Source organism: Pan paniscus, chromosome 1 (genome assembly GCF_029289425.2).
Source record: "Pan paniscus chromosome 1, NHGRI_mPanPan1-v2.0_pri, whole genome shotgun sequence".
In the NCBI taxonomy this organism is placed as follows: Eukaryota; Metazoa; Chordata; class Mammalia; order Primates; family Hominidae; genus Pan; species Pan paniscus.
The window spans coordinates 74537429-74563781 of NC_073249.2; the positions used below are offsets into that span (position 1 = coordinate 74537429).

Below are 26353 nucleotides of genomic sequence, written 5' to 3' on the forward strand. Positions count from 1 at the left end.
GCCAAGAGATCTGAATAGAAAGTAGATGGAGAGCAGCTGAGGATGAGAGGGAAGAACCCCTGAGAACTTTTTGAAGTCAGCTTTCCCCTCCATCATTGCTTGTGACAGACAGCTCCTGGGGCGCAGTTTTCCTTAGCGCCTCCAGGCAGCAGAGACAAAGACTCTTCTGAGATGTCACCTGCACCCCTTGGAGCAACCGGCGTTGGCTAGAGGGGACTGTCATGCTCATTTGTCCCGATAAGACATCGGAGCCTTCACCCAACCTGCCGCATGGTATCCCTCTCCAACGCCTCCCACCCCTTCCAGGAAGGCCGCTCTATTTAGGCAGCTGTTTTCCTTGAAGCCGGGTTTGCCCGGAGTTCTGTGTCCCATTCCTGGAACACTGGTGCGTCTGTGAGAGACACCGGGGCTGGCCCCGCAGCCGCTGTGTCCTGAAGGAGGCGTGTTCCGGGACTGAGGGGGCAAGGACACGTAATGGCGGGGGGCGGGGAGTGGGGAGCCACCGGCGGGAAGACGGGGAGGGAGGGCGCGTCTGGGGCGTGTGCGCCCAAGGCCGGAGGCACCCGAGGTGGGCTAGCCCAGGGTGGAAAGCCTGGGCCGAGCCCCTGGAGCGGGCGGAACGGCGAGCCAGATTGAGGAAGTTGTGCCTCTGACATCAGGGGCAGGACAGAGTTGGAGCGAAACCTCAACTATGCCAGGCGTCGGCCCGCAGGAAGGCAGGGAACACAGAGGGCGCTGTCCTCGGCGGCAGCGGCAGGTACGCGCGGGGGTGGAGCGGGGCGGGGCGGGGCGGGCGGCTCCCACGACCTCGGCCGGCGCCGGGGCCCTACACGCCAGACCTGGCTCGGGGTGGGAGTGCAGAGGCAACCAAAAAGGAACCCACACCTCCCTCCAGGGCCCGGGGCGCTGTCAGACGGGGCAGCAACCAGGAGATTCCCTGGGCCTGCAGGAAGCCCTTCCGCGGACCGAAAGGTGAGTTTCAGGACTTTCTGTTATGTTTTTTAAAAATACATTTTTAAGCGCCCTCTGTTTGGAAGAAGACGCCCAGTCACTCCTGTCTTTAGAAGGATGAGACCTGCCCCAGAGATACAAGGAATTATTCCTAAGTAGCCTCTTGCGCCTTCACAACTTTAGTTCTGGTGTGTTTCCCTCCTTCGCGAGGACTCTCAGGAGTCTTCCTCTCTGCGCCTGGGCTGAGTCCACATGAACTCCTCGGAGGTCGGCGGTGGAGTTACCTTACTCCAGCTGCCGGTAGGAGCGCTTTGAAGGGGACACATGGAAATTCTGTTTTTTACTGAGAAAGCCAAGGCCTGAGACCCTCCGGAAAGCATCGCGGGCTTAGGTGTTTCCAAACCATTCTAGGTGAAGCCAGATTTTCTCTGGAGCTAAGGAACTAGCCAAAACGAAAATATGGCGTGGAGCCAGGGGCGGAGAGGAAACCTGTTTGCTATTCTGAGAGTTTCCAGGGAGCTTGCTGTGACACAGATTACTTCCTAACTTCTTTGACTCTCAGTGGTCCCACCCCCAGACCCCCCATCCCACCCATGAAGGTAGAGTGGGGGACATAATAGGACCTGTTTCCCTAACATTCTGAAGAGCTTTACGGGATTCATCATATGATAATAGAGTTAAGTAAACTATAGATGATAGCTAGTGGGAAGACCAGTCCTGCCTAACCGAAAGGGAAACTGAAGCACAGACAAGCACTCACCCTAATTTAACAGAACACCGGCAGCCAGCATGCCATGCTACTTAGCGGGATTGTGCCACCGATTGCGTTGTACGAGGAAGGGAAGGAAAAGACCACTGGAGCATCTTGGAAGCTCCTCCCTTCTAAAGCAGTTGCATTTCATTTGCTCAGCTACAGCTCATAAGGACCTGAAGCTAATTTTAAGGAACCCTCATTCTGAAGTTCTGTTAGATAATGGGAGAGCCTTGAGTTACAAAGAGCAGGACTTAAACATAGCATTGATGTAACCTGTTCCTAACCCTTTTGCAAATGGTTTGCAAATTCAATCTAAAGACTTCTGCAAGGGTCTTACCAGCCTTTAAACTGGTTCAGTTGCATCAACCACTTAGTCCGATGTGCCTGCCCTTCACCCAGTCCTGGGCTGGAGAGGCAGCTGTACAGGAAAATCTGACCAAGTCTTTCCTTTTGTCTGAAATTCTGCCTCTCTGTCCCCATCCCAGATACAATTTTAGGAAAGAGATGCGTTGTAAAACAAAAGTTTCTTTGGCCTCCATGCATTGTCAATATTTGGCCTGTGAAATGAGTATGACTTCTGTCCTCTTCCCTAAAGACTAAACCCAAGAGAATAATAAACACTCAACAAACTAAGTTATTGATTTCACCAAAGAGGGAGATGCATCCATTCCATACATTCATTCAACATTTGCCAAACCTACCGTGTGCTAGCCAGTATACCAGGGCCTTGGAGTCCAAAGATAATGAGATGGTTTCTGCTTTTGAGGAGCTTCAGTCTGGTAAGTGAGACAGATACAGAAATAAACTGCAGTTCAGGATAATATACATTATAATAGCAGTAGCTACAGGGCACTGACTAATCCAGGGGAGAGGGCAGGAGATCCTTCCCCAGAATTATCTGTGAAGTCCACACCACAGAAGTGATGGATGAGCAGGGTCTTGGAAATGACTAGGAGTTCCTAGGGAAAGTGTGTTTTGAACAAAGGAAAGAGGGTATGCAAAGTCAATGGCAGGTAGGGAATAGCGTGTAATAGGAATTACACTGCTAGACTGAGAAGGGTGAACTCCCTCCTATAGGAAGCCATTTTTGAGTTTTTAAGCAGAGGAAGGATCCGGTCAGATTTGTGTTTGGAAAAAGAATTATTGGCCAGATGGGGGCTGGCTTAGAGAGATGGGAAGCAGAGATAATTAAGACCTCAGCTAAGACAATGGCAGTGGGAACTGAGGAAAAGGAATGGATTTTAGGAAGTAGAATCAGAAGTACCTGGTGACCAAGTGAATGCGGTAAAGGAGGAATGAGTGAATAGAGAGTGATTATAAGGTGTTGAGTGGGATAGGCAGGGGAAGGTACCTTGTAGAGCCATTAATAAAAATCATGTAAGCTAGAGAAGGAGTGGGCTTGGGAAGCAGATTGTGGAGAAGGCAGTGATGAACACTTTAGGCATATTAAAGTTGAATATGCCCAGGAAATGTCCAGATGGAGATACGCAGTTGGGTATACAGGTCTGGAACGTAGGTGGAGGTGGAAGGCAGCTAAAGAGGCCTGTGGTAGCACCACATTGGTGCTGAAGAGTCTTGTATTTGTCAATAGTGGCCTATAGATATTTTCATATCATATGTTGACTTCCAGATGACTTTCTCCAAACCCTCAAGGCTTTCTCAGGATACCTTGGAGGATAATTCCTAAAATGAAGGAGAGAATTCTGGGTTCATGGCACATAGATAGTAAAGATGCATTTAATTATCACTCCTCCATGTGAAAAATTAATACTTAGTTCAGTTGTAAGATCTGTGAAGACCTTTCCAGAACTCACACTCCAAGTCTTTAGTTACCTACCCCTGTGTGGGAGAGTCCTGACTTCATAAAAACAAGAAGGATGACCTACTCTGACTAATTTCAGACCCCTACAGAGTAGTTATTTAGGTCTGGCTGCCAGTGCTCGGCTCAGGATCTTGTGTGACCTGCATGGAAGAAAAAACCTTGAGCTTGGAGCTAGACATACATGGGTTCAGTTCCTGGCTTAACCGCTTATTAGCTGACCTTGAACAAGTTCTTGAATCTCTCAGCTTCATTTCCCTTATATTTAAAATGGGGATAATTATTACTCACCAGGGCAATGGTTAGAATCAGAATCAAATTGAAAAGGAAAGTACATTTAATGTGCTACATAAATTGTAAGACTCTATGAAAATGTAAGGGGTTTTATTGTTATTTCTAATCTTGCCTCTTGAAACTACCAAAATTAGACGGACTGTGTAGGTGTAAGCTCTGGGCAGCATCTTCAGCCCAGACTTGCAGCTTTCCTATTGTATGACATATTTTAAGGCAGTAATGATAAGTCTCCTTCCATCATATCAATCACATGCATCTACTCTGGCCTCTTTTGTCCTCCTTAGCTAAAATGGTCAGAGCCCAAAGAAGTCAATGCTCTGCTATTGCTTGTGCAGGTTGTGTACTGCACAAGGACTCCTGGGAGTCTTTGGAGCTGAAAGCACCAATATTCCACCTGCTAGGCCTTAGACCCACCCCACTTGCAGCTGAGTCCACATGGAGGGGATGCTTTTTTCTAATTCTCACCAAGGTGCTGGTTTAACCCATTTAATCCAATGGCCCTGAATCTGAGCATTAGTCAATGGCTTGGGTATATTTGTGATTTTTCCCTGTCCCAACCAGGGAATCCTGACTTATTCCAACCCCATGAAGTTGGAATGTTATGCCAACGTCAAAAACCTTCAAGTAAACAGAGTTCTAATAGAGGCTAAGCTGTTGATGAAAAAGAGGAAGTAACCACAGATTCAGAGACTTCAAATGGAAAAACACTTCCGAGAAGAGCCAGCCCCACCCCTTCACTTCACAGATGAGCAAACTACAGTTCAGGGAGGGGAAGTGTGGGCCTAGTCACAGAGCTGGTTAATGGAGGGACCAGAATCCAAGTTCCATCTGCCTCTGCCCAGGAATACCCAATACTATCCAGGGTCTCTATCACCTTTTGTATCTCACACACAAGGACACAGCTAGGCATTCAAATGCCTGTGGAAAGGTGAAATGAAAATTGTACCTGAAGTTCCAATCCTCCCCAAGTGGCCTCCAGGGCAAACTAGGGGCAGACCCTCAAGGGATGCAGGTAGTTCTCAACTTTTAAGGCAACCTCCATACCACCCTCGTCTCTTCTGTTTCCTCAGTTTCAATCCTTAAAGTTTTCTCAGGAGTTCCCAAAGACCCCTCAAGAAGAGAAACAACATTGGGTGCCTTAATTAACTAAAATCCTTTTAGTGTTTCCTCAAACTTGTCAGGAAGAGTGTTTCACCTCAGAGATAAGAATGAGCTAGAGACCAGTGGATTAGTTGAAATTACATATCCAATATCGATATGTAACTTACCATTCAGCGAGAAGGGTTCCAGGTGAATAATGGGCTTTCAGGAGACTCGTCACAGACACAGTAAGGGAGATAAAGACAGTAGCATGATAGACTTTTTCCCTCCCTGGACAGAAAAGGAAAATCGAGTGCAAATTCTTTGAAAGACAATCTCCAGGGCCAGAGCCCAGGCCAGGTTTCTAGCTTTTCCCCCACATCAGTCTGAGCCATCTGAACAGAGCATCATCTGGGGACATGAGTGGACATTTAATGGAGACCAGGAAAGGGCAGCTAAGTTCCAAAACGAACCTCACACAAACACAAAATTTCTTTCTCAGAGGCAACTCCCAAGGGACATGGCGGCATCCAAACCCAATCCCCACCCCTGGGAAGAGACTTGCTCCCACGATTGTGAGCAAGCCGCTCCACGGAGTTTGTCACTAAGAAATAAAACAAAACCTAACCATTGCTGTAGTTCTTGGTCAAAATTGAAGAGATGATTGTATTTAGAAGCCACTGCAGACATGCCCTTGCTCTTGACTATAGCTTTCTCCCGATGGGATGTTTTTCAGTTACATTTTATTCTCCTCAAATACAACCCTAATTTCAAGCTGGATAGTCTTCAGAAAAGCCCATCAGCATTTTTTTTTTTTTAGTTTCCCAGGCAAGTCATAAAAAGAAAATTGGCAGAAGAGAGGAAAATAACATACAAATAATAACAATAAGGATAGTCGCATGTGATAGTATGTTTAGTCTTCACATTGTCCTGACAGGGAAAAGAGCTGTGGGCCACAGGTTCAGAGGTGGTGTAGGGGCAGGGAAAGAGGGTCAAGGGCAGGGGAAGGGAAAAAGGCCGTGGGAACAGGGAAGACCCATGAGCTTAGTATTATGGGAACAGAATAGTACAGTGGATATGCTGTGTATTAACTTAAATGACATGTGACAGTGGCCACCATAAATAAGAGAAAAGAATGCTGCACTCTGAGTCAAGAGCTTCTTGTTCCTCCCCAACTCAAGTAAGATATTAAATGTGCATCCATCTGCTCATGGTTTCTAACCTGTGATTCCTCTGCAGCCCCATGGGCCAAAGTGCCAGCTTTCAAAAGCCCCTCTGCATGTGATTATCATGTACCAAAGCCCTGGCTGTAGCCTGCAAGTTCCAGACAGCCACTCATGCACACTGGCCTGAAACCACCCAGAAACTAATGCTGGGGTCGAAGTGACCTTCCGAGTGATTTGGAACCCACAGTAAACAAATGTCCATCCAAACTTTCTTGGCTCCCACAGATTTTCAGTGTGCATGCTAGGCTCTCAGTAACCGCTTGTTGAATGGTGGTGCTAAGAATTTAAGGCATACAATCCTGCCCACCCCTACCAGAAACATATGTAGTTTCTTCAACATTATGTTAGGGAGATGTGTCAATAACAAAAGAGAATAAGTTACTCTTAAGGCCAGTCCTGCAGACTTAGCTTATCTATGAAACCCCTTTCTTGTAAATGACTGATGGCTTCCACCCTCCTTTCTCTCTCCCTACCTTCCACTGCTGACCTGAAACTTCCCTCCTGCCCAAGGCCCACAATCTGCTGAGTAGCAGTTGCCAGCACAGCATAACAGTGGCCTAGATAAAAGCTTCCCATCTCATTACATGGGTGACCCACATCATTCCATAATGAAACCTCCACTGGGAAAGGGGAACACACTTGCATACCACCCTACCAGATGCAGCCTGCTCAGAGCTTTCCTAGTTTCCAAATTAGAAACTCAGATCTTGCCCTGCAAGACACTTGGACCAAAGCCTTCACAAGTACAGGAAGAAAGCAGTACTTTACTGGGTGCCTTGCCGATTTCCAAAGACTGTGCTTTTCTTGGTTTTGCATAAGGACATCATTGACCTCTTTGAGGAAAGAGCTGGGTTTTGACTATTTTCAGTGGGTGGATAGCACAGCTTCCCAAAGCTGGCCATGGAAAGAACACCTCATTTCCAGACAAAGGCACTGCAGTCCTCCACACTGTCTGGAACAAGGGAGGAGACACAGTCACAGAGCATGTGCCACAGAGGAAGAAGTTCGGATGCTCCTGACTGACATTTTCCAGGAATAAGATTTTGGTGGCTTATAAAATATTATTCCTTCAAGGTAGGGCCTGAGGGTAAGGAGAAAAGTACTTAAACTACTGGGCATGTGGTCATTCAACACTTGGCATTGGAATTAATGAATAAATACACAGTAAAGAGATCACAGACAACATTTTATACTTCTCAAACAATTAATAAGGGAAACTCTGCCATTCTTTTCCGTGTGACATCTATTAGTTTTCAAGAAATTTTGTTATTTCCTCTTGCATTTTTTTAATTGAGGTGAAATTTATGTTACATAAAATTAACCATTTTAAAGTGAATAGCTTAGTGGCATTTAGTACATTCAGAATATTGTGCAATCACCCCTCCATCTAGTTTCAAAACATTTTCATCACCCCAAAATAAAACCCCATAACCATTAAGCAATTTCTTCTTATTGTTCCCTCTTCCCGGCCCCCAGCAACCACCAATCTGCATCCTACCTCTATGGAGTTGCTTATTCTAGATATTTCATATTAATGGAATTATACAATATGTGACCTTTTGCTACTGGCCTTTTCCACTTAATGTGTTTTCAGGGTTGATGTATGTTGTAGCATGTATTGGTACTTCATTCCTTTTTATGGCTGAATCATATTCCATTGTGTGCATATACCATAAGAGTTTATCTGTTTATTCGTTGACCGACATCTGTGTTGTTTCCACCTTGTGGCTATTGTGAATAGTGTGCTGTGAACAAGGATTTGTTTGAATACCTGTTTTCAGTTCTTTTGGGCATAAACCTAGGAATGGAATTGCTGGATCATATGGTAATTCTACCTTTACCTTTTTTGAGGAGTTGCCAAACTGCTTTCCTTTCCCCTCATTTTTATCAACATACTTATAAAGTCATTTTCCTTTCTTGAAGATAATACACATATTAAGTGGCATACCTTTTCCTGTCTGGTCTCTTATTTGATGCATTTGATCTTATGCTTTTATAAAAGATATTAAATACTACCTCTCGTTGCCCTAGAGATTCGGGATTATTTGGATGCTTGAGATAGAAAATATTTGGGGGTAAACTAAAGCCCCTTCTTGGTATAACTGAGTAGGAAGCAACAGCTAACAACAGCAACATTTATGGTGCTCTATCTGTGCTGGGGATAACATTAAGCACTTTACCTATTTTCCCTTACCTAACCCTCATGTCAACTGAACAAAATAGGTACTACTACAGGTTGAGTATTTCTTATCCAAAATGCTTGGGATTAGACATGTTTTGGATTTCAGATTTTTTTTTTTCAGATTTTAGAATATTTTTATTATACTGGAATTACCAGTTCAGCATCCCTAATTTAAAATCCAATGTGCATTTCAGTGTCCTGTCAGCACTCAAAAACTTTTAGATTTTGGAGCATTTGGGTTTTGGATTTTCAGATTAGGGATATTCAACCTGTAACATCCCTATTTTATAGAAGAAGAAATTGAGGTCTCCACGAAGAGCTAAGTGCTCTTCACCAGCTCCTGCAAAGGAAACCTGCAGCTGCCACCACTGATGAATAAGAAGCCATTCTGTTTCTCAGGGGATTGCAGTCATTGTGGCAGACAGATAGGTCAAGAGGCAGTTATAACACAGTGTTATAAAAGCTATGATAGGTGTCATGACAGGGACACAGAGATAGAGCACTTATCCTGGCCCTAGGCTGTAGACTTTTCAAAGGAGATGAAATCTAAGTCTCTTATTTTCTTGATAACCCTGTGGGGCCCTTGGTAATGTTTGACCCTCCCCAGGCACTCTTTGACTTCACTACTCCATCATTGCATTTCCAGTGCACAGTGTCTGGCACACAGTTGCCACTTATTAAACATAGGTTCATAAACATGTGTGCTTCTGTAGAAGGAATGCCCAGCCCTGTCACACTGACATGGAACTCCTATGCCTGGGTCCTATGTTTCAACTCATAGACTTTCTCAAAACAGTTGTGCCCTGGGATGGGGAAAGGAGATGAGAAAAGGCTTCCAATGGCTTTGGCTGTCCTCTGTCTCTGAACAGACACTGTGTACATGAGAAGAAGACAAGGGAAGAGGGAGAAGAAGGGTAGGGAGTGGGGCAGGAGGCCTTCCAGTGGCACCGTGTGAGGTCGGCCAATGCCCAGGGAGGAGACCCTGTAATGTGACGTGAGACCCCAGAGAAGAAATGAACTGGGAAATCTCTTTCCTAAACTCTGATTTCTCATTTCAATTAAGGTTTGTTATTGCTTCAAAGACTCCTAGCGTATGGCTATACAGTATCTTTGCCAATTCATCTCAGCTGGCAGGTACAAGAAGCAGTAGCTTCATGGAAGGTCTAGACTCTCTCCAGTTGGTAATTCTCACTCCTCTCTCCCAGGCACTGTCAGGGTGTATCACTTACTTTTGGTCAGTCATCTGCAACTCCTCTTTGCATAAAGAGAATTTTGAGGACTCCTAGGAGGCCTGGCGGCTTTGCTTTACATGGCAGAAGCTGCCCGGACATGACTCTGGCTGCTTCCATTTTTTTCCATACACAGTTCTCAAGCTCTTCTGTGTGTACCTGACACTACACTAGAGGCTTTGGAGAATTTTCCAAAAACAAAACAATATGCAGGCACAGATTCCACCCTCAAGGACCTACCACCTACTACCCAGGAGCCTGCAAGCACCTAGCTGGAAGCCCTGCCCCTCTCATTGAGAGCTGTGAGAAAAACCCATTCCTGGGATTAGTCTGTGCTGGGATCTCTGCTCGCTAGTGCGGCCATCTCTTCACCCACTGCTCAGGCTGTGGCTGTGCCATTCTGGAATCCCTGAGTCCTGCTTCACCCTTGTTCGGCTGGCTCCCCAGATGTCCGACCAACTTACCTGAGCCATAAGCTGCTGCTTTGAGCTGCAACCCCAATTGTGAAAGCTCAGCCCATTGCAAGGCCTTCCTGCTCTGCCCAGGCCCGGGTCCTGGTCCCCTCACCCTGCTGGAGACCTACCCTGCTATCCCAACCCATCACCTGGCTCTGCAGGGGCCTACAAGAAGCTTGCATAAGTATGAGAGCTTGGGGTGCCAGAAGTGAATGTGGGCTTCCTGGCCCATGGACATAGCATAGCCCTCACAGAGATACTCTTCACTCTGGTTCTTTCTCATCTCCCCAGATCATAACCAGTCAATTACTTAATCAAAAAGCATTTATTGTACATCTAATATGTGCCAGCACTGAACCAGACCCTGGGGATACCCAGAGGAGAAAGCTCTGTAATAGCTTAATGTCAAGTGGGAAAGCAGACAGGAGCAGCCTCTGTACTATCAGTGAGCAAGCATTGTCAGGGAGGTGAGGTGGTAGAGAAGGAAAGAAATTTTCAACTATGATATCTCCGCGCTACAGATGATTCCAGAAAATGGCCCCTGGGCTAACAAATCCTCCTTTTCCCACCTATTTAGAGGGTGCTTTGCGTCAGTTTTACAGGCCTGAGCATTCCTCACTTGCTCTGAAATAATGAAACAGTGGCGTCTTTCCATCATGCACACAGGATTCATCACTGTCTTCCCTTTTGCATACTCGAGCTCCTCAGCATTGGGCCCCAGCAGAGGTCACAAGCTCAGATGCCTACAGGGTGCCTGACAGGTGAAGCCAACATGCACTGAAGATGTGCTCTGTGCCAGGCACTGTTTCACCCACATCACACAGAGTATTTAACTCATCTGGTTCCCACAATAATCCTACGACAGAGGGTCTATTCTTATCCCCCTTTTATAGTTGAGGAAACTAAGGCACAGAGAGGGAAGGGGACTTTCCATATTCAGAAGCCAGTGTGTGGTGGGACCAGGCTTTGACCCAGGCTGGTCCATCTGAGAGGGTCACACAAGCTGGGTGAGAGCGTAGACTGAGAGCTGCAGATCAAACACAATCCATTCTCTGGTGGCAGCTGCCTCCTGGGCTTCCATTGTGCAGCCTCTGACCACGGACCGATCTAGGCTTGACTCTTAGGATAGAATGTCATTTGGTTTCCACAAACTTTGTGCTAAATGTTGGCAGGCTGATTGTGGGTGAGGGGGCAGGGAAAGAGGGATCCCTTTGAACGTGAGCCAGGTGGAACTGGCTTTGGTTACCCAGGGCCTTGTGACACCCAATTTGAAGTCAGAATTTTCATCAAATGTAAGGATATGCTGCACAAAGAGATAAAATGTAGTTGGGGTGAGGGTGAGGGACAGGGAGGAGGCAGAAAATTCACTATACACTCAAGTTCCCTTAACACAGTAATCTGCCTTCATAGTCAAATGTGAAAACAATTTGAAATTGTAGCCCCGAATGTCCTTAAGCCCAATATGTCATCAGTCACTCCTGCCTATGGCCCTATCCCCGGACACTCAAGTCATAACATGTTATGATGTATGGAGGGAGAGAACATCAGGAGCAGCCTCCTCCTGGGGCCAGAACCTTGAAAAATCCCCATCAGGGGCTGGAGTGGTCCCTGGAATGCCATGGCAATTAAAGCAGTGGCTGCGAGAAGGCCCTGGGAGAGGGGGTCGGGTGGAGCAAGCTGTTTTAGTGTTGCAGCCTTAACATCAGGAGGTTGGAGGCCTTTAGAGCTGAGTTGGAGCACGGGCCACTTTGACTGGATTCTTTCTCTGAGCCAGCTGGGTTTCTTGAGCAGCCTGGAATCACCTTTCTTTCCCGTCCCTGCTGCCTTTAAACATTCTATGCACCGTGCAGGTGCCAACTCAAATCACACCCTCATCGAAGTCTGCCCTGGATTCCTCACTGGAATTAATGGCTCCCTCCTTGCTACTTCCATAAGCATTTGTTTGAATTTCCCTTGGGACACTGAACTAGTCATGCCTTATGGTACTTCGCCTGTGCTTGTCCAGTTCCCCAACAACAAAAAAGTAAATTCCTTGACTTTATTCCTAAAGTGTCTATCAAAAGAAGAAAAGTTCAATTTTGATTTCCTTACCCAGATAGCTGGCAAGTTTTCTACTTCTCACTAGGCAGCATTATCTGGGAAAGCGTTAGAAGAGAGAGAAGTTCTTCATGCACATAGTAGGTACTCAAGAAATGTGAGTTGAATTGAATAATTTGCTGCTGTACGGCAGAGAATGGAAATGGAAGTTCCTGGCTTCCTTGGCCACAATGGTGTCAACAACCCAGAATCAGTGAAGGAAGAAAAAGCCAGCAAAGGAAGTTCCTCCCTCCAGAAAAAAGCAGGGAGGTCTTTTTACAGTAATAGCAGTGAGGTAGTGAGCCAGCCCCCCGCCCCCCACAAATACACACATACTCTACTCAGTTGACTTTGCAGGCAGAAGTTACCAAATAAAATCATATCAATTGAAGAGCACAAAGAGGCCAAGCACAGTGTCTCATGCCTGTACTCTCAGCACTTTGGGAGGCTGAGGCAGGAGGATAACTTCAGGCCAGGAGTTCAAGACCAGCCTGGGCAACATAGGAAGACCCTGTCTCTACTAAAGTAATAATAATAATAAATTAGGCAGATGTGGTGGTGCATGCCCGTAGTCCCAGCTATTTGGGAAGCTGAGGCAGGAGGATTGCCTGCACCCAGGAAATCAAGGTTACAGTGATTGTGCCACTGCACACTAGCCTGGGTAACAGAGTGAGACCCTGTATATTTTTTAAAAATTAAAAATCAAGAACACCAAGAAGTCAGAAACACAGCCAATCAGGGCTTTCCAACAAGGGTAGTCTCACTTCCAAGTGATGTAATCTTGATATTCAACATGGCACCCCATGAAAACAAAGCTTGATGTTCATTTGAGACTGGTGTTCCTTGGAAGTCGAGCCTCGGCTGCTCTCATCTGTTTCTTAGTCCTGACAGCCTCACTGGAGATTAAAAAGTAGCTAGTCTCCAAAAGAGATCTACTCAGGAGCACCCAAGAATACCTGGTATTTGAGCATACTGCCCAAGCTGAAAGAGCTCTCCAAACCCAAAATATTGACATTTCAACTGGCAGACTTTATTTTCCTGGATATCTCTTTCCAACTGACCAACATGATCTGTGTGAACCTAAAGTAGTGTGGCAGAGCAGAAGGAAAACTGGCTATTTAGAGATAGAGGAATTGGCACATGATCTTTTATTAGGTATGAGACCTTAGATGAGTCATTTAATTTCAGTGAGCCTCAGAGCTTCTTCATCTATAAACATGTTCATTTGTTAATTCAGCACATATTTCCCAAGGGCAAAATATGTCCCAGATGCAGAGGATGCCATAATGGGAATAGATTCCATCTAGAAAGGAAGAACAATGATTAAACAATTACCCTACTGCAGATTATGGGTTGTGGTGACAATGTAGGTATGGTGAAGGGCACAGAGCAGGGGCTCTGACCTGTAATGAGGTCAAGGAAGGTTTCCCCAGGGCAACAATGTTGAATAGAGGCCAGGAGATGGGGTAGGGAGCAGTGGATGGGGGTGGGGTGAGAGAGAGCTACAGTTGTATAAGGATCCAAAGCTGGAGGGGAACCCCATACCTCACAGAGTTTGAGAAATGGGAGGCTTTGTAAACTGCGAAGGGGATTGGTTGCCACTGCTTGCTGCCCTCATTGTTGCATTTTAGGAGTTACTTTAGCGCAGAAAGCATCTCATTGGGGAAGTGGAAAACTAGAGCCCTGTGTGCCATTGGCCACTAACCAGCTTTACAATTTTGAACAAATTTGGAACAAACTTTTACTGTGAAAAGATTATTCATCTGTGAAATAGGGCAAGAAATCCCTCCCCTCTACAAATTACAGTAGATTGAAGGAAGAAATGTTTTCAGAAGCCTTTAAAAAACTAAACTAAGTTGTAAGTGTAGGATATTCATTGGACTTTCACCAATCATAAATAAACCCAAGCCCATCTGGGTGCCAGTTCGAAGGAGGGAGAACTGATTGCATCCTGTTTTTATCCCTCACCCCCTATTCCCAAGGGATCAAGAGATAAATAGCCATTTCTTTCTGATTGGTTTGGTGATATTTCATTTCAGTTTATAATTAGATTTTTGTCTAAGGGAGAACAGATGCTATTAATAAAAGTTTTTTTAATTATGGTATCTGTGATTGCTCTGCCTGACTGGTTAGGGCAGATTGCCAGTGAGCCCATGGATGGGAGCTTAATCCTGCGTAATCCCGAGCTCTGGTAGGGTGTACTTTCCATCACAAGCAAGATCAGGTAAGAGAATGTGACCACTGAAAGAGTGAGGCTGTCAGGTCTCCTCTGCTCACAACTTTCAGGGCCTCCTTGAGGCTGTTACACCAACCCCATGTTAGGCTTTCAAAGCCCCCTGTGATCTCACTAATCTTTCCTGTGCCACCTCAGTTCCCACTCTTCCTTAGAAGCTTTCTTCGCTGCCATCCCCATCTCGAACTCTGTACCTGTTGGCCTCTGTACCTCTGCTCTGGCTTTTCCAACCTATGTAGCTCACCCCAACTTGCCCTTTTCCCCACCAGAATGTCCAGCCCTCCATGTAATCACACACAGCCCAGGAGCTGGCACAGCCTCTGTCTCCTCCATGATGTCCCCCACCGCCCCGTCCCCCACTCTGATAAAACGTAACCAGCATTGATCTCTCTCCTTTCTAATAGTACCTGCATTTTGTCACTTTCTGGTTTTCAGTTTAGCATTTAATTACTATTATTTTTGAAAATTCAACTTTGCAGGACATTTTCAGTTTACAAAGAACTCTCATATATATTAGTATTTGACTTTCACAACCACACTGAATGGTGAGGGCAGTTGATGTTATCACATTGTCTTCCCGTCTTAGAGACCAGGATCCTGAGGCTCATGAAGCTATGTGACTTGCCCTGCCACTTGGCTAAGCAGAGCAGGACTTCAGTGCTCTAAGGTTCGTGAAGAAACTCTTTTAGGATAAGAACCAGTTGGTACACTTCTTTTTCCCCTCCAGCACTATGTCGGTTACATAGTAAATACTTAACTAATGCTTCTTGACATGAAATCCACATGCAACTACAGGAAAAATCCTTCAAATGGCATATTTTATTGATGCAAACAATTGTTATTAGTGCTATTGGCCTCTTCATGTATAAAGAACAATATGTTTGCAGCATTATTTTTATTATAGGGACTCAGTAAACAACTAAGGGAGACTAACACACATTTTATACAAAGCTCTTCCCAGCCCCAGAGGCCAAGAAAAGGCAGCCACAAATGTAGGTACCATTCCTTCTGCTCACACTGAAGGTGCTGCCCCCCTGCCTCCTGGCAGTGGATGGAATGTGCTTGTCAGAACTTGCTCAGCAGAGTGGACATGGCCCGCTAGCCCTTGGAAACCTGGGGTCATTTGTACACATGGAGGATTCAAGTTACCCAGCAGCAGCCTCAGCTCTACTACGCAAGTAGGTGAAGGGGCTGGCCTGGTTGTGGAGGGGATTTAGGAGTGGTCTCCATCCAGCCATTCTGGGTTGGAGGCAGGAAGACCTCCCAACATTGGAGCAAATTTCCCAAGAATTTCAGGCCACTTTGACTACCTGGCAGAATTGAGGAGTGACTTTTGTTTTTTGCCACATCCCTGCAACTGCTGGGAATAATACCAATTATGACTCCAAATATTTGTACAGTTCCTAACAGCCCAGACACACATTACATTCACTATGTGCTTTTACCTAAGAACCCTGTGAGCAGGTACTCACTTCCAGTTGCTGGTTTAATTTAGAAAGTGTATGCATGTGATCAGTCATTCAGAATGGTACCAAAGGAATGAGAGAAAAGCCAGTCTCCCTTCCTGCACTGCCCCCAATTTCCCTCCAAAGGGGCAGTACATGCTATCATTTTCTTGTGTATTCTTCTAGATTATTCCCCATTTTGGAGATGAAGAAACTGAGACTCAAAGCAGCTGAGTGACCTTCCCAAGGACACACACTGAGTGAGTTGTAACTTCTTCTCATTCCTCAATCTATTAGCTTCCTCTGCACTCAAACTACCCTTTAGCCAAGAATTTGGCTCCTAGGGCAAGTTATGAGAATGTAAATAAGTAAAATCAGGTAAAAGTCAAAGCCAGAACAGGGGGCCTAGGCCCCACAGATTCTTGAGAAGAATCTGCCTACCCCTATTAGGCACTTCAAGGACATCTACTTTCTTCTCTGGCTGCTCTAGGCCAACTGCCATCCCTATGGCATCTTCTGCCTTCTAACTGTCATGGGCAGGGTCTAACATTCAGAATGTCTTGCTCTATCAAAGCATTCCCACCTAATGTGTTATTTCTTCAAGACCCTGATACTTTGAGGGTTGGTCTGATAAAAAATGTATCTGGGCTGCTAATGGGAGATAAAGCCTAAAGTCTGGTGGTCGGCCTGCAGACAGCTCAGCCCTGAGGCCACATCATGGAGAGCCCAGAGACAAGGGCTGAGTTCCCTGGCCTCTCCCACCATCCCCCCTACCTCCCAGTGGCCTTAAGTGCTTTCCAGAGGGTCTCCCACAACGCCTTGAGGTCTCCAGGCATGGATGGAGCAGAGGTGGTGGATGGGAAAGAATGAGGGGATGAGGCTAAGGGAACCCTGTGTCGAGGGGGGTGAATATGGCATACCCCCCTGCAATCCCCAGCTTAAGCAGTTTCTTCCATACATACTCCCAATTCAGGAATTTGCAATACTTGCCATCTCTTTTGGGAAGGGCATTTCAAGGATGGGGAGGAAAATGTTTGGGCATGCTGAGGGCATCAGGGAAGAGATGACGGCTATTCTTAGGGACAACAATATCTGCATGGAGGCAACTAAAACTGCACATGATGAGGCTAAGCATATGTCATCTATATCAAAGAAAGAAGGTGCTGAAGCAAAAAAAAAAAAAAAAAAAAAAAGCATGCTACTTAACCTGACACTGGATGTGTACTCAATAAGTATTTTAGCTCACTCATATATGTTCTCTGCATTCATCAACCATTATTTATCAAAACCATAAAAAAACACTCCCCGCAACATTAGGAATGCAGATTTAAGCCCATGCAGAAAGGAAGTAAAGGTTTATCCTCAGACATATGAACTCCTCTGCACAGCCTGCCCTCTGGGGTGGAAGCTGCCATCCAAAGCCTGGCAAATCTGAAGTCCACCACACTGAACATTCCACAGAGGTGAGTTATTATTGGAATGAGAATATTTATGCTCACTCCCTCTATGATTTGATCTTTGCATTTTAAGACTTAATATTGCAGTAAGGTAGCTTTTGGCTTTTAATTGCCCCGAAATTTTGTTAACATTAAATGAAAGGACAAAATGGAAAGGAAAATAGAAGCATATCTGTATCACTTTTGAGTTGCATAATTTACATTTTTGCCAATTCATTAGTTTTCAGCTATTCCAGCCTGTAAATGTCTCCCCCACCACCACTAACAAAAAGAAATATGTCAGTCATTCTGTTATTGCCCCAAAGTTTGCAGAACTCTTAAGTTCCTGTCTCTAGTATTAAAGAGAATTATGCAAGTTTTATTTTTTTATTTTTATTTTTTATTATATTTTAAGTTCTAGGGTACATGTGCACAACGTGCAGGTTTGTTACATATGTATACATGTGCCATGTTGATGTGCTGCACCCATTAACTCGTCATTACATTAGGTATATCTCCTAATGCTATCCCTTCCCCCTCCCCCAACCCCACGACGGGCCCCGGTGTGTGATGTTCCCCTTCCTATGTCCAAGTGTTCTCATTGTTCAATTCCCACCTATGAGTGAGAACATGAGGTGTTTGGTTTTTTGTCCTTGCAATAGTTTGCTGAGAATGATGGTTTCCAGCTTCATCCATGTCCCTATAAAGGACATGAACTCATCCTTTTTTATGGCTGCATAGTATTCCATGGTATATATGTGCCACATTTTCTTAATCTAGTCTATCATTGATGGACATTTGGGTTAGTTCCAAGTCTTTGCTATTGTGAATAGTGCCACAATGAACATACGTGTGCATGTGTCTTTATAGCAGCATGATTTATAATCTTTGGGTATATACCCAGTAATGGGATGGCTGGGTCAAATGGTATTTCTAGTTCTAGGTCCCTGAGGAATCGCCACACTGACTTCCACAATGGTTGAACTAGTTTACAGTCCCACCAACAGTGTAAAAGTGTTCCAATTTCTCCACATCCTCTCCAGCACCTGTTGTTTCCTGACTTTTTAATGATTGCCATTCTAACTGGTGTGAGATGGTATCTCATTGTGGTTTTGATTTGCATTTCTCTGATGACCAATGATGATGAGTATTTTTTCATGTGTCTGTTGGCTGCATAGAATTATGCAACTTTTAATTACTACCTGTGTGGGAGACCCTGAATGACACAAGTGTTTGGTCGTTCTCATGCTTTTTCAAAAAACATTTTTTCCCTCCAAGAGGATATGACGTTTGAACACTTAAGCATCAGTTATTGGAGTCGGCCAGAAGCAGAGGTTTCCCTTTATTTGTGGAACAGAAAAGGCAACGCCCCACTCAACCACTCCTAACTCACAGATGACCTCAGAGCCTCGGCTTCTGGCTCTCCAAAAACAAAACTTCACCTAAACACTTTACCACACCCACAAACATTGGCTCCAAAATCCTTTACCAAACTATTTTGCAAAGTGAAAATGAGAACTATATAACCAAGATAGTTGACTGTAACCATGGCTACAGGTTTTATTAGCACTAATACCAGGATGTGGTCAGATCATGTATGTATGTGTATATATATATGTATATACAGATGACGAATAGAAGTGTGAGTGGTATTAGAGTTCCCCTATGAATTCTCCACTTTGGAAATGTAGCTCCTAATAACCACAGACTAGGGGAAAGGCGGGGGATAGGAGGGTGGAGGACTGCATCAGTAAGAGAAGCTCAGTGTTCTACTTTGAGCTTTAATTCAGCCTTTTAATATAATCCCCTAAAATACCACTACTTTGCATTGAGATTGCAATTTTCCCTGCTCAGTGTTCTTCCACATGTCTTGTCTGTTCTTCACAGTAATCTTGAGAGATATCCAGGATGAGTAATAACCTCATTTCTCAGATGAGGAAAGGGCTCAGAAAGCTTAACTGATTTTGCCCAAGGTCAAAGGCCTGGAGGACAACTGAACTGGGACTAGGAGAGGGTCCTCTGACTCCTTGCTTAATTGCACCCAGCTGTTTGTATTGTGCCCAGGGGCATTTTGATATGCATTAATTCCTCTTGCAAACATCCCTCATCCTTATCATTTGTCTGATTAACCACAGATCAGGATCAGTCCATCAAACTGGAGGTTAAAGCTGCTATGTGAGGTTTGCCTTTTGTCCTCATTTATATTTTTTAAGCCCCCTGCATGGCTCTTCTCTACATAGATGACAGCACAGAGAACATGTACCATAGTTCCTACTCCTGAGTGAGTTTATAATCCAGGGGAGGTGAGCTTAAAATGCTTCCAGGGACCAGGTGGGTGAACAGGACTGGGTGAAGCAGGCAGGATGGGGACTGGGGTGTGGGGTCGGGGAATGGGGAGAACACAGGCCCTTTTAAAGCTCCAGCAGATTGTGGCCATGTGGGAGGTTAGTGTGGCCAAATCTTAGGACTAGCTGAAGATTGAGAATTTGATACGAAACCGAAGGAAGCAGAAAAATAATACAAAGTAAAAGTGCCTGTGGGTTGGACATAGCTCCCAGACTGCCAGTGAGTTTCATGCCTTGGGGCCCCAGCATATATGGAGTTATACGTGTTATCAGTGATGCTGTATTGCACTTCTCTTCAACATGTCTGGTCCTATTAAAACATGAGCTCCTTGAGGTCACAGAAGGCATCGTAATCAAGAGTGCACCCACAGGGTGTGACGCACGTGGCAGGCTTTTACATGTTGATAGATGAATAGTTGGATGAACACCCCATCATCTTAGAAGATCCAGAAATTAAAGTCCTCAGCATTCTGAGAATGGTGGTTACAGCAGGATCTCTGGACTCAGAGAGGACTAGAGTCAAACCTCTTTCTGCGCTTGAGTAGCTCCATGTCTTTGGGCGAATCACTTAAATCTCTCATAGCCTCAGTTTCCTCATCTGTAAAATGGGCATAGAAAAAAAGCCTATCTCTTGAGTTGTTGAATGAGACCATGTCTGTAAATCCTTGATTCCACACACAGAGTTGCACACTTAGTAAGAACTCAGCAAATGATGGCTTTTTGATTCAACAGATCATTCCCCGTTCCTGTGAAAGGTGATAAGACTTTTGCCAACCCTCTGTTTTGAGATTTTGGCCTCCTGAAGTATCTAAATCAAAAGAGGACTGTCAAAAGAAAACAAATGAGCATTCTAGCTGAAGTGAAGAGGAGAAAATTGATAGTGATGGACAACACAAGGCTCCCCTAAGAAATGCGATCCTGGAGGTCAGGAGGGCTGAGAGAGGGAGAAGCACCTGGGAGTGAATGGAAATAAAGTTAGCAGGAAGGCAGGGGAGAGGCTAAGGTGTCTGCCCTGATTCACTAGGGGCTGGTTAACTCACTTTCTACACCAATTCAGTGAAAAGCTGATCAAACTCTAATTAGAGCAAAATAATTATTTCACAAATGGATGTTTTCACCTTTCACACAATGTGAATAGTATAATAATAAATATAGTGCTTTACAGTTGGCAAGGCAATTTTAAGGCACCCACTGGGTGAAATATACTTACACAACATGCTTCACACACATTATCTCATTTACTCTGCCCAGCGATGCATTAATTCATTCATCCATTCAGCAAGTACTTACTGCCAGTCCACTTTCTACCAGGCCCTGTGCCAGATACTGAGAGTAAAATGATGTAACGCAGTGAATAAAACACCTAGCCCTCTGAGAAAGATGGCAATATCTTTGTTTACAGAAGAATAAATGGAAAAAGCACTTAAGTGAATGTTCCCCAAACCCCACACCATGTTAGTGGTGGAGACAGGTTTTTTTGTTTGTTTTTTATTTTAGAGACAAAGTCTCACCCTGTCACCTGGACTGGAGTGCAGTGGTGCAGTCACTGTAACCTCAAACTCCCGGGCTCAAGCAATCCTCCTGCCTCAGCCTCCTGAGTAGCTGGAACTACAGGCATGTGCTACCACACTTGGCTAATTTTTTTAACTTTTATTTTTGTAGAGATAGGATCTTGCTATGTTGCCCAGGCTGGCAAAATTCTTGGCTACAAGTTTTCTGGCATATAAGAAGAAAAATTAGGAAATTTCCTTGACCTTGAGGAGGTAAATATGAGGAAGTTGACTTGCTAACAGACTGGAGAAATTGTATTCACTCACATTTAGTACAGCTGGAATTTTCAGGGAATCAGACATAATTTCTCATGATTAATCCTGAGGGTAACATGAGGAGAACTAACTATTCTTAGAGTGTATAGTCTGGACCCTTTGGAGAAAAGATAATTAGGGATGAAAAGAGAGAAAAGGAAGGAAAGAAGAAAGGGAAAAGAGTAAAGAAGAATAAAGGAACTGGAGATTCCAGACTTTCCATAATAGAAAATCAAAGAAAGTCCACATGAAGGCTTTTTAAAATTCTTTTCATTGTTCTTAAATCATTCTGTAATTATTTCCCTGGTATCATCCTTGAGACAAGAGAGGATGTCTTTTACCTCCCCCGTATTTCCTAGCACGTCTTAATTAATACTTGATTGACTGAAAGATTGACTCATTTGAACGCACAGTGAAATGGAGCTTTTTAATTTTCTTTTCTTCTGAACCTGAAATAGAGCATATAGTAATTAGGAAAGAATCCCTTGTTATCAGAAAGTCCCAGCTACAATGGGCTCTTTGTAACTGAGCAATAGGAAGGTAGGTGATTATTTAGGAGCGGATAAAACACTCACCCCTGCCCCCACTTTCTATTGCTCTCAGTGATAGGAGATTTTCTTGATCATTATTTCTCCCTCCAGTGAGTAAGCCACAGTGTGACTGATGGTCACTTTTCTATGCCCTTTGGTTCTTCTACTCTTTCTCCCCAGTGACCTGGTTTGCCTGACAGATGATTATTCAAGATCTCATTTTTTTAAAACCCTTGAATTAACTTCACTCATTCATTCATTCATTCAGCTACATGCCAGACTCTGGGCATCCAAACAGAATAGGACAGGCAGGGCCCTGCTCTCATGGAGCTTATGTTCTAATGGAGGAAGACAGGCAGTAAAGGTGGAAACCAGCGTGACAGCAGCATTGTAAGTGACTGAGAAATTTCAAAGTGAGGAGTATCACCAAGGCAGTAGGGCAGGATGATGAGATAGGGGTTGGCTGGGGGTTGGGCGACATTAGATAACCATACTCCATTAGAAAAAGGCCTCCTGATAAGGTAACATGGGAGGAAATTTGTATGAAAATGTATTTCAGCTGACGCAAATGTTGTGAAGCAATCACGCCAAGATCTGAGGAAAACCATACCAGGCAAAGGGACAAATAGGGTCCTGAGCGAGTGGACGGTCCAGTAGTAGGCGCGGCTAGGCCACAGTGAATGGGAGAGAAGAGAGTACCAGACAAGGTCCAGAAGGAGGCAGGGGCCAGACGATGGCAGGGCCTGGGGATGTAAGAAAGAGTTTAGATGTCATACTTCTAGTGACGGGAAGCCATGAGGCGTGAGCAGGGCCTGGGGGTGATATGATCTGGCTCTGGTGGGGAGAACAGGCCGGAGGGAGGGAGGAGCAGAACCAGAGAGATTGGTTAGGAAGCTGCTGCAGTAACCCAGGTGAGAGACAGCAAAGCCCTGGCCATGGAAATGGTGGGAAGTGGATGGAGTCAGGACATAGTCAGAGAGAGAGCAGGTAGGACCAGCTGATGAGGTAGGGGTGGGGAGGTAAAGCCCAGGAGAGAAGCTTAGTCCGAGTGTTGAAGGAATTCATTTATTTGTCCCATATTTATTAGCACCTATTATGTGATAAATAGCTAGGGCGGTGGGGGTGGTGGAGGAAGGTGAGGCTGGGGTAATAGGAGAGTTGGATTACCAGCCAGTCCTCCTTGCTAAGGAGGTGTGATCATACAGGTGGTGAGCAGCCAAGCGAGGGTTGCGCAGGGAGTGCGCGTTGCATTCAGATTTTAGAAAGACGAATTGAAAGAAGGAAAAACTAGAGGCCATTTGAAGGCCTGGACAAATGAGGTAACAATGGGGATAAAGAGGAAGGCACCTTTCTGTGCCTTTCCGTACCCACAGGGCCCAAGTGCCCCTAGCTCAAGCCCTGCTTTACTTACGATGCTCACCACGGTCCAGCCACACTGGCTGCCCTCTCTCGTGGATGTGCCATGCGCTTTCCCACTTCGGAGCCCTCACCCTTAATGTTGCTGCTACCTGAAGTCCTGCCCTTAGCACTGTGCACGCTTGGTCCTTAGCACCCCGAGATCTCAGTTCAGAGTCACCTTTTCAGAGGCCACTCCAATTATTTCCTTTATTGCACTAACATGTATACTTTCTACCTGGAGAAGAGAGATAATAAGTGCACAAACAAAATGTCTGTCTTATGCATGACTATACCCATGGTGCCAGGACAGGAACTGATACATCCTAGGAGCTCATTAAATACATTGAGGGAGGGAAAAAAGGGAAAGTAGGAAAAGACGAAAGGGCAGTTTGGTGTCGGGGTGAGGAAGGAAGGAGGCTTCTATGTCCTACTCCACACAATCTTGGGAGAGCCCTGCAGAGAGGGGAAGGAAGTGTATCTAAACCCTTATGATTCAGCTCCTGAGTGGTGCTTATCCATATTTTCATTCCAAAATGGTCGCTTTGAAAGAGAATGATGAATGAACTAATTTAGTCTACCACAGGAAAACTAGAGAAAAGAGAAAATGCCTTGTAAAGGAGACCTACATAATCAAAGTCATGACTCCAGAACCATCTCACATTTGAAACAGACAAACAAAACCATCATTAGCTAAGGAGTCAAGGGCTGTTTACTTTGGCCAGCCTATTTGTTTGGGATCAAACAATCAGGACTAACTTTTATTGCTAGGCAAGGCTCTGAGGCACTCTACTTCTACTGACTCATTTCATTCTCACAACATCCTATTATTATCAATGCCATTCTACAAATGAGAAAACAGAGCCCCAGAGAGAGAGGTTAACCTGCCCAATGTGATACAGCTAGTGAGTGGGAGAGCCAGAATTCAGACCCAGGATATCTGGTTCCCGAACCACTGCTCAAAAGCACTAAGGTAAACCCCTCTTTGGCCAAAGCTGCCCTATAGGAGAGTTGTTGAACACATTGCACATTTGTTATAAGCAAATCATTCTAGGGATTATATATGCAATGGTAATTAATAATCATTACCAACATTAGCTTTTTTGTCACTTGTATTAGGCAGGATAGGCTAACTGCTATAGCAGAAAATCCCCAAATCTCAGTGGCTTCACCCAACAAAAGTTTATTCTAACTCATTTCATTTTTCACTGTGGTCAGCAGGGGTGCTCTGCTCCACACAGTCATTCAGGAACACCTCCCATCTCTGCCATCCCCAGGGCTCTTGGAGTCCTCCCCTGGATGCTCTGCATCTGGTCAGCCAAAGAGCAAGCAGAGAGAGAACAGGGAGGGCCCGGGAGAAGATTTCAGGAGCCACGTTTCCTTGGCTGGAACTCAGTCACATAGCCCCACAGAGACGTAAGGGGCTAAGAAGTATGGTCTCACTTGTGCTCAGAAAGAGAATATGGTGGGCATCTTGCAAAGCACTGTGGAAGAGTTTGTGGAAGAGACCTGGCAGGAGGGTAACCTGGGCCTCAGAAGACATTGGTTCTGGCCCTGGCTCTATTAGTCACCAGCTGGGTGATCTCCCGCAAGATGCAGTCTCTTTGGTCCCAGATTTCCCATCAATAAAGTAAGGTAATCAACCAGATGGCCCATTTCAGGAGTCTTCTAATCCAGAATGTTTACATGATAAAGCATCATTTTATTAAATAACCATGGTGCCTTAATCATTTTTCTATTGATGCTCTATTTGTGCTTTTGTTCAAAATTGCAACCATAATTATAACATCAATTCTGGGGGAAAATACTATCTATTTTCCTTTAATACTGAATATCTAGTTATGCATCATATATACTCTGGGGGGAAAAGAGAGCTTCCGACTTTGTATTAGGACTAGTTATTTGAAGCAATTCATTAAATTGGGGAAAATGTAGATACCTATTTCAGAATGCCTAGAGCTGGGTCTAAGTAATAAATGTAATGTTCTACAAGCAGATCATTTACTGTGATCAGACCATTTTTGTACAAAACAGTACTTACCTCTATTAGAGGGCGCCTGAGCATGCCAGGTTAGCAAGGTGAGAACCATCAAGAAAATATATATCCAGAATAGCCAAGTTAATAACTACTGACTGAGGTTCCACTCTGTGCCCTCGCTGCCAGAGAGCCTTGGTTTCTGAAGTGTGTGATATTATCGTAACCACAGGGATTTTGTAAGGCAGTGTGGTTTGAGAGCTGGGGCAAGGTTTGGACAGGCAGGGTGGAGAGGCCTGGGGTTGAATAAGGTGTTTTAAACCCCCAAGACAGATGGTGAGGAGTCAGGTAGAGACTGATGGTTTTCCTGTTTTGGAAAGGAAAAAAAAAAAAAGAATATACATATACATTCCAGACTGAGAGCCCTCATAGGAGACTAGGGTTAGAAGGAAAGTTGGGCACACCCAGGGACACCTCCTCTCATGTCCCTCTGCCTGAGAGTTCTCCCACCCATATCTGCTGGAAAACACCTGAGCCACGCCATCATCCCGCCCTTTCCGACCACCATCACCCTGGGCCCAGCTGCCACTTTCTGGACAACTGTGATCATTTCCTCCCCCTACACCCTCTCCCATCTGTCCTCTCACACGTCAGAGAGAGTGTTCTTTATGAAATACACATCAATTATGTCCCCTCCTTGCTTAAAACCCCGTGGCTCTCACAGCAAACTCTAGCCCTCCACGTGGCTTACAAGGTCCTGTGGTGTGGGGCTGCCATTCATGGGCCCTGCCATCCACCCTCACCCCACCACTGCTGCTGTCAGCTACCCTGTCCCTTCAGGTCCTTTTCAGGGACAGCAATGGGTCTAATTTGTTCATCTAATAAAAAGCACAATACAGGTATTGTTTGCCTATGTTTCCAGACTTTGGGGGGACACTTTACAGTGTATTAACAATTGAACTCATTTCTTTAAATGTAGAGAACTTCACCTGAAAAGGTCTTGGAGGGTTGAAGAAAAGCCTATCAAGCATATTACTTGGAAATGCTTTAAAATAAGTTTATTTTGTGTTTCAAAACTTTTCAGACACCCTAGCCATGTGTTTGCTGTTTTTGTCATTCAGAT

General features: G+C 44.9%; 1 protein-coding gene across 4 annotated transcripts in view; it reads left to right on the top strand.

The window, feature by feature from the left end:
- Nucleotides 1–521: 521 nt before the first annotated feature.
- Nucleotides 522–26353, top strand: part of KIAA0040 (KIAA0040 ortholog) — a 35446-nt gene continuing 9614 nt past the window's right edge. The window contains exons 1-3 of one of the 4 annotated variants that reach the window (XM_057302031.2): nucleotides 522–757; nucleotides 896–972; nucleotides 15931–16004. The gene's annotated coding sequence lies outside the window, so the exon portion shown is untranslated. Of the gene's footprint in view, nucleotides 758–806; nucleotides 973–15930; nucleotides 16005–26353 lie in introns of those variants that run through there. The other 3 variants (XM_057302032.2, XM_014342073.5, XM_057302033.2) reach the window with 3 other exon arrangements.